We start from the raw sequence: 19,708 nt of genomic DNA on the forward strand, positions 1-19,708 counted from the left end.
GCCGTTCCCAATTTAAAGCCAGAAATATTAATGTAATACCTCTAAAATAGTCCCATATATCACATGGCAAATCCCAGCAAGGGAAGGACGGCCTCGCTCGCCTTCCCCCCACCCGGGAGCGGGTGGGGTGGGTAAGGCGCTGCCTGCCAGCGCGTTCCCGGGGACTGGCAGCACGGGATGTCTCGCCAGGGCTGAGCTCCGGCCAGCTGGCAGGAACTGCAGCCCACTTTCCGCTTCCCTCTCTTCTGAGTTCCTTTAGCTTTTTAGGAAATTATTCTGAAGTCCTTCCCTCCACAAAGATTAGTCCTTGGCAGTCAGGGAAAGGAAAAAAACAACAAAAAAAAGGAGAAGAAAATAAAAATCAGAAGGAGTACTCTTATGACATGGCATTTTTAAACATTTACAGGAAAAGAAATCTGCCTTCACAATCCGACATCGGATGTCAAAATCTATTTCATTTTATATAACGGTGGAGGTGGTGGCACAAACCTATTTCCTTTTAAAATCCATAAAGCAGCAGATTTAGGCCAGTTATCTCATTGTTCTTTTGCATAAATACATCTTTTAATAAAACAGAAACAAACTACCTTCACTGGACCAATCCAGAAAGCCTGATCACCTACTCATTCCCCCCTCCTCCACTGCTTTCCTCCCCTAGATACGCACCAAATGCCAGAGTCAAGAGCACAACAGGTTAAATACGTGCAATACAGACATTAAGGATAAAAAACAGTGAGGAACTGTGAGCATTCTATGGCTGGGCTACTCTGAGAACAAAATTCAGCTGTTTGGCTTCCAAAGGGCACTTGCTAGAGGTGCTCTGATGCATCTTACTGATTGGAGAATAACCCAAGAAGGAATTGCCACCTCAGGACAGTCCCAGCACCCCTGTTGTCCCATGCTGGGAGAACTGCACTCCCAAACCTTCCTGCTGGGCTACAGCATTAGTATGTATTGGCAGTGAGTGCTATCAGCATGGCCCAGCTTCAAGCCCAGGTGAAAATCCATTCATTCTGGTATATGAACCTTTACACTTTACTCCAGATATTCTCATTTTAGCAAAGCAAGTCTTCCTGTGCAGCAGCTGTAGATAAATTATTCAAGCAGATAAAGTCCAAGAGGTGAGAGATGAGCTTTACTGATCACAGTTCAATATCTATGAATAGTGCTAGCCTTGTCTCCACCACCCTATGGCAAGTTAGTTTCCCCAAAATATCTATCTGCCCATGCCATTTGACCGCATGTGTAAGGACGACTGCAAAACCAGCACCCAGCAACTTCTCAATGCATTGGCAGGAGCTGGCTTTGACATTCTGCTAATTTCCAGGTACGCAGCAAGTTAGTTGTCTTCATATTCCTGTCTTGAAGGACAAAACATTAAGCAACTAACACATTTAAGATATTTAATTGATATAAGACACCTGAAACACACCATTAGGATGCTGGCACTCAGGTACCTCCCTTTACTGGTCACCATCATTAAAATGAACAAACAAGTACTCAGTTTTGAATGCAGTCCTGTGGAAAACTGGAAATACAGAATCACTGTTGATGTGCTTTTTCTGTAGACTGCAGGGAGGAGACGCATACTGATTCTTTAGCTGTGCATCAGTAGTGAATGTGTAGTTTATTCGTGTAACAGGCTACCTTTTTTCTCTTGTCAGTGACCTTACCTGAGCATCATGGGATACTGTTGGAAAGTGCCTGACAGGCATACGCTGAAGCACTTGAGATTTGGAAGAGGTTTTAGATCATTCAGACAGAGGCGACACAGGAATCTGAGGAGAAATACAGTTCAGTTTTTTGCATGGGGCACAAGAGACATGTTATTTCCAACAGGGTCCAGTAAGAGTGGGGAATGGATTAAAGCTAAAGGAGGGAAGGTTTAGATGAGATATTAGGGGGAAGTTCTTTACAGAGAGAGGGTTAGGGTGCTGGAATGGGCTGCCCAGAGAGGTGGTGGATGCCCCAGACCCTTGGGGTGTTCAAGGCCAGGTTGGATGGGGCCCTGGTCAACCTTGTCTAGATCCAGGACTGGAGGTTGGCAGCAGGGGTTTGGAATTCTATGATCCCTGGGGTCCCTTCTATGATTCTATGAGGCAGTAACACAGAACTGTGTGCTGTCAGTGTAAGCCTGCAGAGACAAGCAAGTAACAACTGGCTCTGGTAAAGGATCAGACACCACAACTGGAATCAAAACACTCCAGTATACACTATTACACGACTCGGAGCTAACCCTTGACCAAGGCACATGGAATTCACTGTGCAGAATAAGCTGGTTTCTGGAAGAGGGATGGTCCTCTGTCATTATAGTCATTATTAAAAATCCAAAATGCTCAAAGAAAGGCAAATGACATAAAACAGCATGCAGATTTCAAAGTCAGAATTACAAAAAATGTGCTGTAGCCAACCATCAACTGCAAAAGTACTCAGAATTTGGGGAAAAGATGCCAAACCCTTGAAGAGTTCCACCATTTGGCTACAACATTATCGAGGGCCAGTTTAACGTGCACAGAGTTGACAAACGGGACAATAACCAGTGTTACATGAAAAAAAATACTCCGAGAAGATGGGATCTCAGAGAAAGATTAACAAACTATCAGTTAAAAAAAATGCAGGCCATTTTTCCTTTTTACATTGGAAACAAGTGTAGACAGTGTAAAAAATGATCTTTTTTCCTCTAAGAGACATCACAAGCATCATGTGTGAAAAGACGAATGGGTAAAGACTTAGGACTTCAGTTAAGCAAGAGTATGTGTATCAGTCAACAAGAAATTGAACGATGTAATGTGTAGCCATCTCAAAGACAGATGTAGCAAAAGAAAAGTGCTCTTATCAACAGCACAAACTTCCTGGAAAATAGGGAGAGCAAAGTAATTCAGGAAAAAACTGGGTACTTTTGCAAGGACTCTGGGAATTCTTGGAGTGATCCTGATCTTGAGAAAAAGGTAGGCACATTCTTCTGAGAATCCCACAGGGAGCAGAAGCCCCAGCATAATAGGCATATTTGCAGGTCATCACTCACAGAAAAACAGGCATTAAATAAAAATGTACCAGCATCGATGTTTCCTAACATGAAACCACCTTCAAGATAAGGCTGATGCACAATTATTTTATAAAATTAACACATCTGCAAGTTTTTATTGCAAAAATCGAAACTTGTCATCATACCCTCAGGAGAACCTCTTTTCCAGACTGTCACCTGGGATCTGCACAGCTTCCACAACAACAGTTACAAAGGGAAATTATCTCTGTGTAGAGCACATTTGTCATTACCACTATACCCACCCCAGACAGTCAAGGAAGAGATATATACATTCCTTGAAGCAGCAAAATGCATAGGGACTTTTTTTTTCCCCTTCTCTAGCAAGAGTATGACTTGCACTTTGGAGGAAAGGCTGACTCCTTGTAGACTCTGCTAGTCACACAGCAACATTTTCTACAGCGCAAATAAAGGTATCACAGTTTGACTTTAAATTCTGCTCTTTGTGGTGTACTCACAGCCAGGGAGCTGAGCATGCTTGTGCTTACCTACCAGAAAATAATATATAGCTCAGCTGTTGTAACAGAGGAGTTTGGAGGAGGTGACATTCTCTGGTACCTCTGAAACACAGCAGTCCTTCTAACAAACAAAGGTTAATAAAAGTAAAATGCTTTCAAATATAAAAGTTTTAGATTTATTGTCTCTGTGCTGTGTGCCAGCAACTTTACCGTGCAGTCCTGTAAGTATAAAATAACAATTTGCAGTTGCACCTTCTCGGATGATGAGGCAAAGGATCATGGCAAGGAACACAAGCAACTTTTGCTGATAACAGAGACTCTACTTAATTGGCAAAGGATGAGCAAAACCTTTCTAGCGGAGTCGTCCGAACAAAAACTCTCAGCTTTTAAAACAGTATGACAATATGATAGCTTTTCCTCTCACAGCATTCCTATTAATAAAAAAAAAACCAACCTAAAACCCAACAACCAAACCAAAAACTTGATTACTGTTACTGAATAATAATTAATCCCAGAATCCCAGTTGATGAGAGTGCCAAAATTGCTTGAACTTTTCCTATCCAAAATTAACTGCGGAGCAAGCAGTGCTGAAGTCCAGTTGTCCAGGTTTGGGTTGTTTTTTTTTTACTGTTAAAACATACTGAAAGTATTGTTTAATTCTCCCACTTTCTAAATAGCTGGCTAAAGCAATGGAAATCCCCCGTCATGTTTATCTGTTCCTGGATCCCTGTTATTAGTCCCTGTAAATGCAAACCAGCATTATCACGTTCTAAACACCTAGGCAAACCATCAGCATCCCAAGAAACAACACATACGCTACAGTCTGCTGTGGAACAAAAACTGTAATAGAAAAGGAATGTTCCTTTTTTTATTATTATTATTTGCTTTTTTCCAGCTATTCACTTTTAACAGAGTCCTATGGAAAAGCCATTTTTGAATAACAACTTGGGGTGGGGGAAGGGGGCAGCAGGGGGAGTGACATTGCTGAGCTGACATTTGGTGTCCACACAGCTGGAGAGAAGCAGCATTCACCTGTGCACAGTCAAAACCTGAAGAGCATATGTGTTTCCATATTTTTATGTTCCGAAGGGGAGGTCAAGGAGAGGTGGGCTTAGAAAGAGGAACCAAAGCATGGAAGAGCAGTGGGTTTGGAATAGGAATATTTCTTTTAGAAGACAGAGACAATTACCCGTGACTGCCTACTGCATGGATTGAGGCTAAGGAGTGGTTTCTGCAAGGTGCTAAAGTGTTCTGGCTTGGTTCCAACAAACCACTTAATCACGTACTTAACTTTAACTACATCCACAGTCCTGGAGGACATCAATTAAGGTGATTTTAAAGACTACTTGAAAATGCTTCAAGTCAACATGCTTGTAACTCCTGTTGGATTGGAGAGAAGCAGCAGCCTTTCAAGTCTCCTGTTACTTGACAGGTAAAAGCAAAAGCTGTTAAGAGTTAGAGCTGACAGAAGTTTAATTTGAAAATGGCCTTCAACCACCAGGTTTCTGGAGAGTTTTGTATTTCACATTAAGATTAAAAATTAAAAAAAACTTTGGTCCTCACTGTTCTCCTGCTATTAAGCACAACAGGAAAAAACAGTAGATCCCACTCACTCTTCCTCCCTCCTCCTTCCCCCAGTCTCCATTTCCTCCCCTCCTTTTTTTTTTTTCATTCTATAATTCTGTTTTTTATTCCTCAGGTTTGAAAAATTGCAAAGCGGTAAATAAAAAAAATGATGGGACAAAACTCTGTTAATGCTGTCATAGGAAAGAGTTAAAAATAAAAACAAGGAAGGCATTAAAATGTCTACACACAGTATTTAAAAGTCTGAAATAAAAAACTATCTCTAGCCTAAAATGAAATGGTTTTGCTTTAGGTGTGAGCATAAGAGAGATTGTAATTTTCTGATTTTTGAAGCTGTCCTTGTAATCAAAGTTGTCACTAGTTTAAAATAAAATAGCTTTCTGAAATACTGAAGGTGAAGAATAAACATCAGTAGCACAAGAACCACAAATACAAGTGCAATGAGGGAGCCAAGTTTATATCTCAGCCCAAGCAAACCTGCTTCCTGCTAAGCAGTGTCCCTTTCCCCTAAACCTGTGCTTTATATTGCTACGAGACAGCTGGCACAGAAACCACCCTCTAAAGGTCAACATCTTGGCTCTTCAACTGCTGTTGTTACATCTGGATGGGGGGATCCATCCCACCACCCAGTCGGGGCACACCCCACATCAGCCAATGCTCTGGGGGGGAAGAGTCCTCAGAGTCTCCTAAACATGTTCCCCAGAGGAACCAGGCCCAAAGGTCTGCTTTGGCCTGCTGCAGGAACCCCACAGCAGGCCAAAGGTCTGCTGCACCTGCAGGTGAATTTTGAACCCTGTCATTAACAATTCAGACTCTAACAAAAGACAATGAGTCAAGTTGGACCTCAGCTGGAGCTCAACAATTTAAGGGCTTCACCTCTCACAAGCAGAACAGGAGAAGAAAAATGTCCTTTTACCACATTCTGTTTCTCAGTTTCCACTTCCAGGTACTTGTCTTCCCCATGAGTTGTGGGCTATCATGGCTGCTTTAACACAGGGGGACGCTAGTTCCATGCTACATCCTGGAGAATTCTGCGTGGCTTTTGGCCCTGCAACCAGAGTCATGAATAAAAAAACATCGCACCTACGCAGAGTGTGATGACACTCACATCACAGATGGCTTTCTACATTACAATGAAAGTGGAAAACTTAACTCCAGTGCTTCCACAGCCACAAATTACTCTAGATGGACAAGTCTAGCAGAAGGGGGTGTGCGACATTACAACCCTGATGCACAGCAGCTCTTTTTATCAATGCAGATTCAACCTCTGCTGAGAAGCCCCAGAGCTTCTGATGTGAGACACAAAAGCCACCAGAATCACTTCCCACAACACAGACCTGTCCTTTCTCCAACCCCTCCCAGTATTTTTGGCAGTATCAGCACTGCTTTGGAATTTCAGAAAGCCTCTGATCACCTGTGGTAAAAGCACCTGGATTCAGCCTCACACATACAAAAAAGGTACAAATTGGTCTGAATAATATTACATGGCTCTGAAGCACAATGAACAGACAGTATTTCATCAGAAAAGCATGAAAAAGCAAGATGTTCTTTTAACACAAATAGCCATGATTAACCTAAAGCTAAATAACTTGAGCACAGCACCGAATAGCATAGCTTTATACACTGGGGATAGCAGAATCTTTTTCACCTAGACTTGGCTTCTTGGCATATACACCCAGAGGTTGCATAAACTTTCCAGAAGAAACAGGAAAACTTATAGTTGCTTCTTCCTAAGCTACCTATTTACAGGAAAAACTCTGTGTCAGAAGCAAGAGCTACAACAGCTTTAGGGTCCTGTGTAAAGCAATAACATTTTCTATCCCCTATCAGCATATTGTCTGCAAATGGTTTCCACTAAAGGCATTCTTTCAAGAAACATTTTGAGTAGACAGACCCAGCCACATAGTATGGCAGAAAGGGTTTCAAAATCGAAGATAAATTAAGTTTATGTACTTTCCACTACTTTGAAACCCTTTTTTGAAGCCTATTCTTAATTACAGGCACACCACTTTCTCATATGGCTGCCATGTTTTGAGATGACAACCTCAAATGACTACAAACCTTTGCTTCAGTGTTTTGCACATCTTGTTGACATCAGCCCTAATGCAAAGTTACTACCTGTTCTTACTATCTTAAAGACCAGTTAAAAAGCCAACCTTCCTAATCGTGGATGAAAAATTAACAATGTAATATGATTGCCAACTAAATGTGTTAAATCATACTAGGGCAGACAAGGGAGACACACAGACACACTAGTAAGAGAAACAATCTAATTTTAAGGCAGCCCTCTGATTTCTGTGACAAAACCTTTTTGGGTTTTTTTAAACAGATTGACAGTGTTGAGCTATATCAATGGAGAAATTACAAAAGGAGCTGGTATAAAACTCTAGCATTACATTTACAGTCCTGCCAGCTCTTTTTAAATCACTGATTACATAAAACCATTTGTAATGGTGCAGTGTAGCAAAGCACATGAGAACGCAACAATCACGCTTCCTTGTATAATTTTAGTCTAAGCTTATTTCTGATTTTCTAGTAGCCAGCTATGAATTTTGTTTCCTCCAGTCCTAAGTAACTTACTACTATGCTTGTTTCTTTATTTGGTTGGGTTTGGTTTTCCAAAATCTTCTCAATACTGATTTCAACACAAGCAGCTGATAAAGAACAAAGTTTCAGGGGCAAAAAAAAAAATGAGGATAACAACTAGCCTTGGCTATTTTTCACAACTGCTTTGTACATGAATTCCTGCCTCTGCACCTTACCACCTTATTTTCTGTTGGACTCCATTAACAAAACCCATCCTGTGTGCAATTTAAGTAGCTGGATTTTTTTTCTATCTAACAGAGGACAGTCACAGAGAAGCTGGAGGAGCATACTTTGGACTTTCAGTACTTGCCACCATCACTTGCAGATCTACACAGCCATGATGCTTCTGCACTTTAGCAACCACAGAAGTACTGAAGCTCTTCAAGAGTACTTTTCATCCATCCATCCGTAAAGCCCCAGATGTTGTTATCTAAGTGACAAAATGTTGTGATTGCCATGGTAAAAGCAATAGTTATCCTATTTATGACCACATAAACCTCAGCCATTTCACAGCAGAACAGTCAAATACCAGTAAAAAGATCTAGATTATTGTACTGCTTCGTTTTTTGACACTCATTGAGGAATGTCATCCCTTCTGTCACTGCTTGGTTGTTAATCAATGTTCAGAAATGAAAAAGCAAGGCTAGAGAAGAAAAGCAAGGGCTAGGAATATTTTCTGGAATATTGCCCTTTTTTTGTTTTAATCATTTACATATTTAACCTCCTCTTGGCTGGAAGAAAGAATTCATAGCTCTCAAACCATTAATATGATACGCCCCAGCCATGCTACCTGCTCATTAGCTCATTACACCCAAGCTCCTCAACCTGGGGATTGTTCCCAGCACCAGGCTGGCAGGGTTGGAAAGGAAAAAGACCTCTCACTTCCCAGCCTGTGGGCTGATGGCAATGTAGCAGCCGGCAACGCGGTCCCAATGGCTGCAGTCCCCACTGCTTCCCACTGGGAGAGTTGTGGAGCAGGAAGGAAACACCCAACATCAAGGGCTTGCTGGTGCAATCCTGGCTCCTCGCTGCGTGACACTACTCTGGCCCCCCTGGTTGTCTTGAACAACCATTGTGGGTAAGCCCCACAATGACGTGTCGGTGCATGCAGAGGGTTACTGAACCTGTGTACCCATCAGAAAGCATCTCCTAGCTAGCACTGTTTAAGAAAGGCCACAGTCAACGGCTTTCAAGCCTGAGTAAGTACATTTCTATGAACCCATACACAGAAGAAGCTTAAAAGGATATATCCTGCAGCAAAACAAATGCAATTGCTGGACTTGCCCCTATGCTTTCCTATCAGACATGTATTAAACGATCCAATATCTTCTTCCAAATACCATGTCTCCACAATAAACATGAAGCTCATACTCTTCCATGAAGCTCATCATTATGTTTCTTGAATCCACTTACAACAACCAACCATATTTACAATTCATTCCCTGTATTCATTTCTTGTTCTGTCAGATCGTTTTACCAGCTGAGGGCTTGACTTGGTTAAGCGATCCATACTTACTTAGGATGCAAAAGCTACTCCTCTACCATAAATTAAAACAGCTGCCAAGATTATTGCTGACACTATCAGTTCTTCATCAGAACGTACGAGTCGCCCTGTTTCATTTCTCTCACTATGCCAGAATGAGAGTTTTGGTAACAGTGTGTTGAGCAGTCAAATATCCAGTCCTAAGACCTGCACTGAAAATGTACCAATTCCCCTAACTTTTGCACAGGGAAGTCAGGCACAGCACCTCCAGAAAGCTCATTCATTATCTAGGCTCAGGAGACCGTCAGTTCCAAATCCCAGGCAACACGCTAATAAAATATGACCTGTGCTGCAACAGCTTTCCAAGGCCTCTTAAAATTACCCTCCTCCTCATAGCGGCCTGAGAAAGGCTAGTGCACAGCACAAATAAACATCAGTCAACTCTGGAATTACTGCCACGGAGCGCTCTGCGTGGCGGGCGCATTTTCTGTGTTGCTTGCAAAGCAGCAGGCATCTCCCTTTGTTGCTGAGGCAGATTGTTTCCAATCTCTCAGCATGCCTCTCTCAGCCACTTGCTCCCGAAACTTAAAAGGAAAACAAGCACACCCTTAATTTGAAAAATGCTTTGCAGACTTTGTAGCAGAAGGGGTTGGGTAGGTTGGAGGGGGTAAAAGAAACTGCTCCGCGGTGTTATTGAGCCCATGTGTGACAGGCTAAACGAAACCTTCAGGCAATGCTGTCACAAGTTATTTTCACTTCTTGCAATTTGCACAACCAAGTGGGTGGCCATACGTCTACCCCTTCTCCTTGTTTTTCAACAAATGAAACGAGGAGAATTTTAATTTTTTTAATAGTCTAGCTCATGGCAGTTATGCCTTTAATGTTTTCAGATTGACTATGTGCAACTGAACAAGCTTCCTCATTAAACTAAAACGCAAAAGCAGATGATGATCATGCTGATGAGGCTCCTTGTAGTAGTGGATTACTTCTACGTATCAGGCTGTGTTTTTCTTTTCATTCTGTTACGGAAAAGTTCATGCACTGTCTTACACTCTGGTTCACTCATGATACGTGTAAGCGCAGAGCCAGAACACCAGCCTTTGTCTAAGATACTCAAGTAAAAATAAACAGAATCTGAACTAACTTGACAGTAAAAATAATAAGCAAGTCTCATTCCTCTTTCTTTTCCACACTCAGGCAAAAGCCAAGACTTAAATAGGGTTCTCCCTCTCCCCCCACCCCCACTTGAAGGATAGTAGAGGACAAGGCTACGGCTGTCCTCACAGTCTGCACAGACTAGGTAGAAAGGTTACCCAACAAAAGTCTCAATCTTGATGGCATACACAGTGATGAGACTGTACTCCAAGTAGGAGATTTGGGGGGAAAATGCCTCAGGGACACATAAAAGAGCTTCATGTCTCCAGACTGTCTCAGTTCAATCTGTTAAAATGGGCTTTTCCTTCTTCCTGCTGATTAACATTATCTTTTTCATTTGTGAGCACATCCAAAGTGCAGAAGAAAGGATTCAGCTTGGCGGTCAAGCTCACCCTGAGAAGCAGGAATGGACCTTTATATTATGATTTTGCTGCTTTGCTCATCTTCTCTGCTTTAAGCTACTCAGCATTTCTAAGTGAATAGAGGACACTATTTCTTCCTCATTCCAAAGCAGCTAGCCTACACAAAAAAGCAGTTGTTTGAGAGTAAAGCAATAAATTCATATGCATTTTTTAATATCTGCTATAAAGCATTTCCAACAAAGGAAAGTGGAGAGAGAGTTCTCTCAACCTGCTCAGCATATCTATTAGATATTAAATTGGAGTTCTGGTAAAACAATCACTTATTCTATTCCCCATTTAAGTAAAAGCTAGTCAAGCTGTACTTTGGGACAAGTACTGAGAATACCATTCTTCAGCAAGGGGTCAATTCATGCAACACAGTTCAGTCCCAGCATTATTAGAAAGGTTTTGGATCGTAGTGTTGCTCCCAGGGAGACTGCCTTCTGGAAATTGATATTCCAGCATGGCAATTGTTTTACCTCAAAATGCGCAGAGTCTTTACTGAGTGAGCAATAAATATATATATGTATGTCAGGGAACAAAAAAGGAAGTTGGGTTGTTTGCTTCTCTTTGTCTATCCTGGTTCTACATTTTCCATCCATTTATCCAAATTCAAGGCTCTTTTCATGGTTCTCAGTCCCCATTTCCTTTCAAGTTCTTCACTGAGGCAATGCCTCTTTTCTCTCCAGAATGCAACTCCCACTCCATGTACCCATCCTGCACAGGATTTCTTTTTGTGTCCTAGTCTTGTTCCTCACCTTGATGTGGTGTCTTCCACTCTCTACACACCCTGCATTTAATCTTTATTTTCCCAATGCTAACCCATTCCATCATCTCTACCCATAACTGAATTTCCTAAACCATTCCAAGACCAATAGTCAATTGCACTTCCTAACGTACTGTGACCAACCTCTAATGGTGATTATTATTTCCCAGCACAGACCTTGTTTTCCAAGATTAGACCTTCAAGATCAAGTCCAATCATCAGCCCTACACCACCGTAGCCACTGAAAATGTAGAGCTGTTCTCTGAAAGTCATTACCAGTTAAAATATCTTTAGCTTGCAATGCAAAAATTGAGTCACACAATTTACCCACTTCTAACTGCTATCACATCCTCTTAATTTGCCACCAGCCACTTCAACGTATTTTTGAACTAACATCGCTGCCTGCATCGGAGAGCAGGAAACCTATTTGCATACAGGTGCATGCATATAATTATATATATATATGTGTTCAACAATGTAAAATAAAAAACAAACTCAATGTCGTCAATAATTCTAAAACTAAAGATGCCAAAAATCAGTTTGTCATTCACTTCCTAGCCAAACTCCTGATTCACAAGTTGGACTTGAAAGTTGCTCAGGTAGAAAAGCTGAGACACGAGAGTCAGTTTCACTGTACATCCATGTATCAAAGAAAAGAAATTAATTCATTTTCGTAATAGGCTAGACATGGATGAATAAGACACCCTCATTTTTTCACCCACAAACCTCAAGTCCTTGGATAATCAGGTAGTCCTTTGTGTTCAGTAACTATAGTTGATTCTGTTCTAATTCTTAGCAACACCAAAGTTCAACAGCAACACTTGGAGGAAACTCAAACCTGACATGAAGGGAGTAGGACAGGGCTACCAAGACTACCAGGAGAACAGAGAACTGATTCGTTATTCTTAAGAGGCTGAGGTAGCATTATGTTTTAATACCATCACAGAGTAAATATAAACACGGGCAGAAAACGTCTGAAGCCAAATGTCAATGCTGATGCAAAAGCAAATGCAGACAGGCCATGAACACATTTCATGGCTGAAAAGGAGATGACACCACTGAGAACAGCCTACTGATGGGGAACAATGCCTGTTATGGGCTGCATCACCTCCCCAAGGGCAAAATCTCTTGCAGCCTGTTCCTCAGCCCCCATCCCTCCTTCACCTACGTAACTTTCGGCATGCAACCCTGCTCCTGCTCTGACAGTGCAATGCATTTTTCATCCAAATAAAGAGGAGCATGTGGCAAGGACTTGTCACAGCCCGGCCTCGGGGCATGCAGCAGCACCCAGGCTACTGGACACATGCTGCTCACCCAGAGCCACCCACAGTCAGGACAACAGAAGCACTCTCAAGCTATATGCAGGGATGCCCCAAAGGAAATCACACTTCTCATGCCATAGGGCTGGACCTGATGAGCCAAAAGGGTGTCTTCCCATCCTCCAACTGCTCTGCACTTTGTCAAATCTCTCCTTTATTTTACCTTTCCAATTGAAGTAAGAAAAAAAATGCCAATATTCAGGAACATTCTCTGGTTGAAATACAACTTGAAAAAGCTCATGAAGGAGAATGATTGATGTTTCTGAACAATCACCTTGAAATTTTACAGGCTCAGTTAGGATGTTAGTGAGACCAGGTGCGTTTCCTATTCTGAAATGTTTTAAGTGGTCAAGTTTTACTACTACCAATAAAGTTAGTTCTTAGAATTACCTTTATATGGTTCTCTAATACTTCTGATTTCAAAAACGCCCTCAGAATTTTCCCGACTCCTTGGTATAGCTGGAATCTATTCAATTTTTAAACTTGAAACCTCAGCTGATCTTATTTTATGAAGACTTCAGAAGTTTGGTATTTGTGCTTGGTTTGTATTTGGTTACTACCAGTAACAAAGTGAAGCAGTTGCTGACATCCTGTGATGTATCATGGCTACCATTACTTTAAATTAGGAATAGATTTTCTGAAATCCACCTCTATTACTTAGATGTATGAAGTACGCAAGTTTGGGGATAATAATTCTTTATGGAGCATAATTCTTCAAATAAAATTTGTATTTTACTGTTTCATTAATCATTTTAAAATTTGATCCTGCTTTCTAAGAGAGTGTCGCAAGACCAGGTAAGGACTACAAAGGATGCAAAGTTTATCAAAAATTTGCAGTTCTTGCATAAATTAATAGTGTTTACTTATATAATAATAAATTGTGCCATTTCCAAAAACCTTACTCAAAAAACACCCTAAATTACCCTTACCTACTACATCTTAAAAATCACCAATGTACTGCTACTGCCTGATACTTGGAAGGAAGAATTATTCTTCTCTTGATAGGTTGATTGGTTGTATGTTCTACTCCAAGACAGTTCCCATTGTCCCAGGTCTCATTCAGCAGAGCCAACAGTACTTCTGCCAGTACAGCTTTCAGGAAGGCCCAAATTGAGCCAATAATGTTTCCACATAACCAGCTGATGTCTACTTAGCATGAAACATAGTTACTATCCAAGATCTTTACATACCAAGCAATTTCTTAGTATAATAAATTTTAAACCCATAGATTTTAAATGTTTGGAAGTCATCTGCTCGTATATATAGCAAGTGTACTACATTTGTATTTTTACTACCTATGTAGATATAAGGAAAACCATTTACAAATGGTTTGTTTCTATAAGCATGATGGAAGTTAATATCCACCAAAACACCATCTCTACTTCACTGGATCTTTACAATCATTTACCAAAGAAAATAAGTACCAGGCTTTTTAATAGAGAGATACCCTCTCTTACATCAGACTCAATCTTGTTCCCTCTGAAACACATGCACAGGTCTGAGTCATAGCAAGAGATGTAAATAGAAATGAGATCGACAACGATGAGAGATTTGCTTTGAGCAAGTCTCCAGTTTCTACTCTGTGGGTTCCTCACACCCTAAAAGAGGTGCCCAAAAATGAGTGGCATGAACTTCCCTATGGAAACACCTAACAAAAGGAAGGGACGCATTGCTTAACTTTTCAATGGGTAAGGTAAATAGTATTTCCTCCTCAGTGACAGTTCAACTATATCATTCCTACTGTGCAGAGCATTCTGTTAGAAAATGCATTGACAGAGTTGGATGCTACTCAAAGGAGGTATACCTTGGAGATTATAATCTGACCTTTACTTCTTTCTTCAATGGACCACAAATGAATAAAACAACGTGAGTATAAAGCACGTAATATATAAAGGTGGCAGCTTCTCTTAAAACACACATGCTGAAAGACACAACTCAGGACTCATGGGAAGCCTACCTACCAGCAAATACATGCATATAAATGCATTTCATTCCCAAGACTCAGACTGTGTAGCATGCCCTCAAGCCTACAGGAGACAAGCTGTACGGCATCTTACCTGTAGTTTCATCCAAAATCCATACCCCACGTCCTGTATTTTATGTAAAAATGATTCCCCTGTCTGCCTTTTGCCCTCTATATGGGGCAATCTCCTGCCTCTTCCCTTCCTTAATAACCCCAAAATAACATAGCGTAAGAGAAAGAAACTATTTCCTAAGGCAGATAGATCACAGACTAGTTATATGTCAATAAGACTTAATTCCTCCCAGGAAATTAAAAGATGATGATAGTGAGGATCTGAGTAACACCATCACCTCCTCAAGAAGTAAGTCCATTAAGGAAGTACATTGCTCATAACTTCCATTCGGCTTTGACCTAATAAACCAACCACTCCTGGCAAGGTGCAGGGAGAAGATCTAATTTAAATATTCCTATCCTTTTACATTTTACTTGATCATTACATCAGAACAGGCATTGCACTTTTGTTTCACATTACCCCAGTGGAACGTGGCACAAAGAAAAATGAAGTTGATAGGATAAATAAACAGTATAAATTTAAATACCAACAAATCAACGCTATATTTCAACAAGAGATTTGGGAGTTTTCCTTCATCCTGAGCAGCTGTAACTATACAAGAGCAGTGACGCAACATTTACTAATAAAACTTCCTTAGAAGCCTCTTCTTATGGATGGATTCAGCATCTGCAAGAGGCACCAATGATGTACACATTTTTCTGTGCTTCCCTTTCCAGTCACATTTCATATACACAGAAAATATGTTACTGAAGAGGTGTGAACACACCTTGCTTCCAAAATGCTTTCTCCTAAGGCAAATACACATATCTGTATGTTATAAACAAACATAATATGTTATATTAGTATGGCATCAATACTACAGCAAAGAAATGCATTACATTATGTATCTCTCTCCTCTAGAGAACTCAGCTTAAATGTAACTCGGGAAACAAATAAATCAGCCAGGACTTTCAGTGGCAATGTGAAGGCATTTCTCATTGCCCCACTGACACTATCTATGGCAAGAAACCACAGTAGGTCCTCTTTAAGGACCTATTCACCATAGCGTATAACTCTAACCAGCTATTTACAATGGGCAACAATTCATCTGGCCAGTTTTCACTTCAAATATCTGCAAAACTGAGACCATCATAATACACCAAGGGCCAGTGAGTAGCCAAAAGCAAAGACATTAAAGAAAATTAGGGATGGACACAACTTTCCTCAGCCTGGCTAACCTAGATAACATCTTCCAGACATTAGTATGAAATTAAACAGAGAGAGGCTGAATCACTCCAAGCGTACTGATATTGCCCTGGTGAAGTGTGACAGGTGATCTACAACATAAAAAATGCACTTAACTGTAAAAACTAGAAAGCGAAGCTTCAAAATGAGGAAAATAAATGGTGTTCTTGGATATGTAGTAAAAGGCATACTGACATAATAAATGGGAGGAGAAGAAACAGAAAAGCACCCACCTCATCCAAAGGCTACACCGTTAAGAAAGAAATCAACTTGTGTTTTTAAGGTGGGAGGTAGAGAAGACAACCTGCAAGCATGAATAAATTCAATAACATTCAAAACAATATTCTATATTAGAAAATCATCTGTTGCAGCACCAGAAGCAAAAGTTTTGCAGTTCATTTGATCACTTCTCCAAAGAGTCCTTCAGCTCTATCAATGCCAAAGTTTGCTGTCACAGGCACCACATTAAGCACTGTGGTGCTACCATCTGGTCTGCATAAGAAGAGAGCTTGAGATGATGGAAGAAATAGTTGCAGCAGTTGCCTGATGTCTGAGAAGGATGTTCTCAACTGCATGAGCAGCACAAACTTCATTCAAACAGGAACAAAGAAGAAAATGTCAGAAATTAACTTCAATAATAGGGGGTGATAAGGAGAAATGTGAGGCTGTGCGCACATCATGCTGCACCCCAGCAACAGCAACTACAGGTGTGGTTTAAAATTTATGTTCATTCTTTAACAGAGGATATGCACTGTACTTAGGGCTCTCAATGAATTCTGTGTCCAGAAGGGATGCATTACATGATTAAAAATTTGCATTTTTTTTCCTTCTCCTGTCACAGCGCCAGTAGAAGTACAAAAGGTAGCTCCCTAGCATCCAGGCCTTGCACAGAAGTGGGTTACATATGCAGTCAAACTCCAGTTATTTAATTCAGGGCCTAAGAGATGAAGCTAGGCTGCTTTTAATAAAACATCAAGAGATATGAGCTCTTAACATTAGTACTGTACTCTTCCTTCTACTAAGAACACAGTCCAGACAACATGAACACCCTCCCTGATACGGATACTTGACTCCACACCAAGAACGCCCACCCATCCATCATTTTTTGCATCACACCAAGAGGAATAAAATGAAGTAAAACCTATGACATTCACAATCATAGGTAAAAACCATGTGAGTGCGTAAGGAGCACAGTTGTATTTTGTAACGTTGATCTCCATCTAGAAGTAAAAAAGAGGCTGGTTTAAGGTAAACAAGGGAAACAAAGAAAATGCAGAAAAGGAACTGAGGCATCTGAAGCTGAATTTTTGACTCTTGCACACAATCACACCACTCAGTGACATGTCACAGAGCAGCAGCCACACACTGGAATGCCACTGAATACAAGCTGTCCAATATGGAGCTGCCCAGCAGATCTGCTGCTACAGCCAATTACACTCCTACTCTTAGCCCAAAATATGCCACAACTCCAAGCAAACATCACTGCAAACCAGAAGGGCACTGACCTTCTCAGTTCTCAGACATAAGGACTTTTCATTATTATTTTTGCTATTTTTACCACTATGCATGAAGTTTACTGTAGGAGCCACCCAACAATCCAGGGTCACTACTGTATTAGCAATACAGGCTCAGAGTGCACTGTACTGAATGAGGTACCAACAGAGAACCAAAAATGACCCTCTTTCTTCCTGAACAGGTAACAGACCAAAAAAAGTGTGAAAATAATTCTTAAAAAAAAAGAAAAAGTAAAAAAGGTCTGAAACCTATTTAAGTAAATTTAAATACATTGCCAAGTACTCTGAGTGCACATACAACATGCTACAGTTTGCATTGATCTAGTTTTACTACACGCTCCTTACCCGTCTACTCCTAACTGTGCTTAAATTGGAAAGAGAAAAAAATAGAGTGCAAAAATAGGAATAAAGACATAGCACTAGAACAGCCCAGAGAAAGACAACAGCATAAGCAAATCCAGTTCTTCTGAGGACACAGGTGGTTTTTTTCCAAATGTTCACTGCCCTCTAAAATGGGCATGCCGTTTTGCAAAGAGAAGTCAGTCCACATAACCATATTGCTTATAAAACCCCAAACTGAAAATCTGCTTTAGAGTAGATCTCATTCTTGGTTAAGGAGTCTGCACACTAACACCAAAATAGTCCTGTTAAGTCCACACCAGAAATGATGAAGACAGCGTAAATTGTTTCTAAGATCAATTTATCCCTAGAAACATACACAGCCATAGAAAAGCATCTCTGTGGGGAGGGTATTTAGAAAGATCAATTCAGGATACTACTCTCTGTGCTACTAATAAATTAAATTCTTCTGCCTCCTGAGAAAATCAAAAAGGAAATAAAAATCATGCAGGAAAAAGTAGTGTTTGATGTAATCTATCTACTCAGACACGACACAAATCTCTGATTTATTCTCTTGATACCCTGTCTTAAGGAGAACAGATTGATTATTCTTCCACTCAAAGGCTATGGCATTAATCCTGTTGAGTTGAATCAGATACAATTTGAGCTTTCCATGAGTTCCAACTCCATTTATTTTTCTTGTAGTATTCTGTTTCAGGGACAAGTAAAAAGAAAGGTGTCAGATACACAAGCTCCTACACATGTTTTTAATTTGGCACAAAACCGCGTATTTCACCAAGAGAAAATGTCACTTCTACCTGTATGAACTGAATCCTCTGTCTTCAATGCACTGAAATCAAAGTCAGTAATTCTAACCTCTGTTACATGTGCTGGAATAGAGACTCCTGCAGAGTGAAGTAATGGCACAAAATGTCTGGTGTTCTCCTCCACTTCTACAGCTAGAATCCCAGTGGAAGAAGTCCCAAGGAAATCAGAATCCTGAGACTTGTTTATTAAACAAGAGGCTGTCATAAAGAACCTTTTAATTTCTATCAGAATTGTCTCTAGACAATTATTTTGGAGACACCTAAAATATGGAAACTATATGATACCTAAGAAACACTTTCTTGTAAAGATATGGGGGAAGACAACCCAGACAATGGACCTTGAAGCTGAAGCTATTGCTCACCTGCTTTAGAACCTGAATACGTAATTCCTACATTCCTGTCTTCCAGACTGTGTGAGCAAAAGGAAATCCCATCAGTGGCACAGCAAGTCAAAATGAGTTCCTGCACCCACTAGCTTTGCCAAGGGTCCTTCTCAAGACCAGAGACTGCCTGCATTACACCTGCACAGAGTGACGCTCAGGCAGCTGTTGTATATCTGAACTGTAAAAGTTTCTCCCAGATCTGGGATGATAGGATTTCTGTAGTTGACAAAGGTGACGCTTCTGTAGTTGTCAAAGATGACAAAGCCAGTTGTATATCTTTTTGAAGAGAAATCCCTTTGTCGCTTGCCTCACAACAATGCCAAAGGGGATTTTCCTCCCTCAATGAGAACACTGACAATTCCATAATATTAAAGTCTTTTGGACAGATTGAGTTCTATTGAAAATGTATAGCTCTGAGAGCTTACCTCACAACACTTGGAGATGAAAAAAGAAAAAAATAAAATCAATGGTGACTATTGCTATAGGTGAAGAAATAATTTACAATTAGATCAATTAAAACCCAGGTTAAGTATCTCCATGCAAAAACACTTTGCCTCATCTACCCTTTCTGAAAAGTAACAATGATCTAG

Source organism: Gallinula chloropus (assembly GCF_964237585.1).
Source record: "Gallinula chloropus genome assembly, chromosome: 4".
Classification (NCBI taxonomy): domain Eukaryota; kingdom Metazoa; phylum Chordata; class Aves; order Gruiformes; family Rallidae; genus Gallinula; species Gallinula chloropus.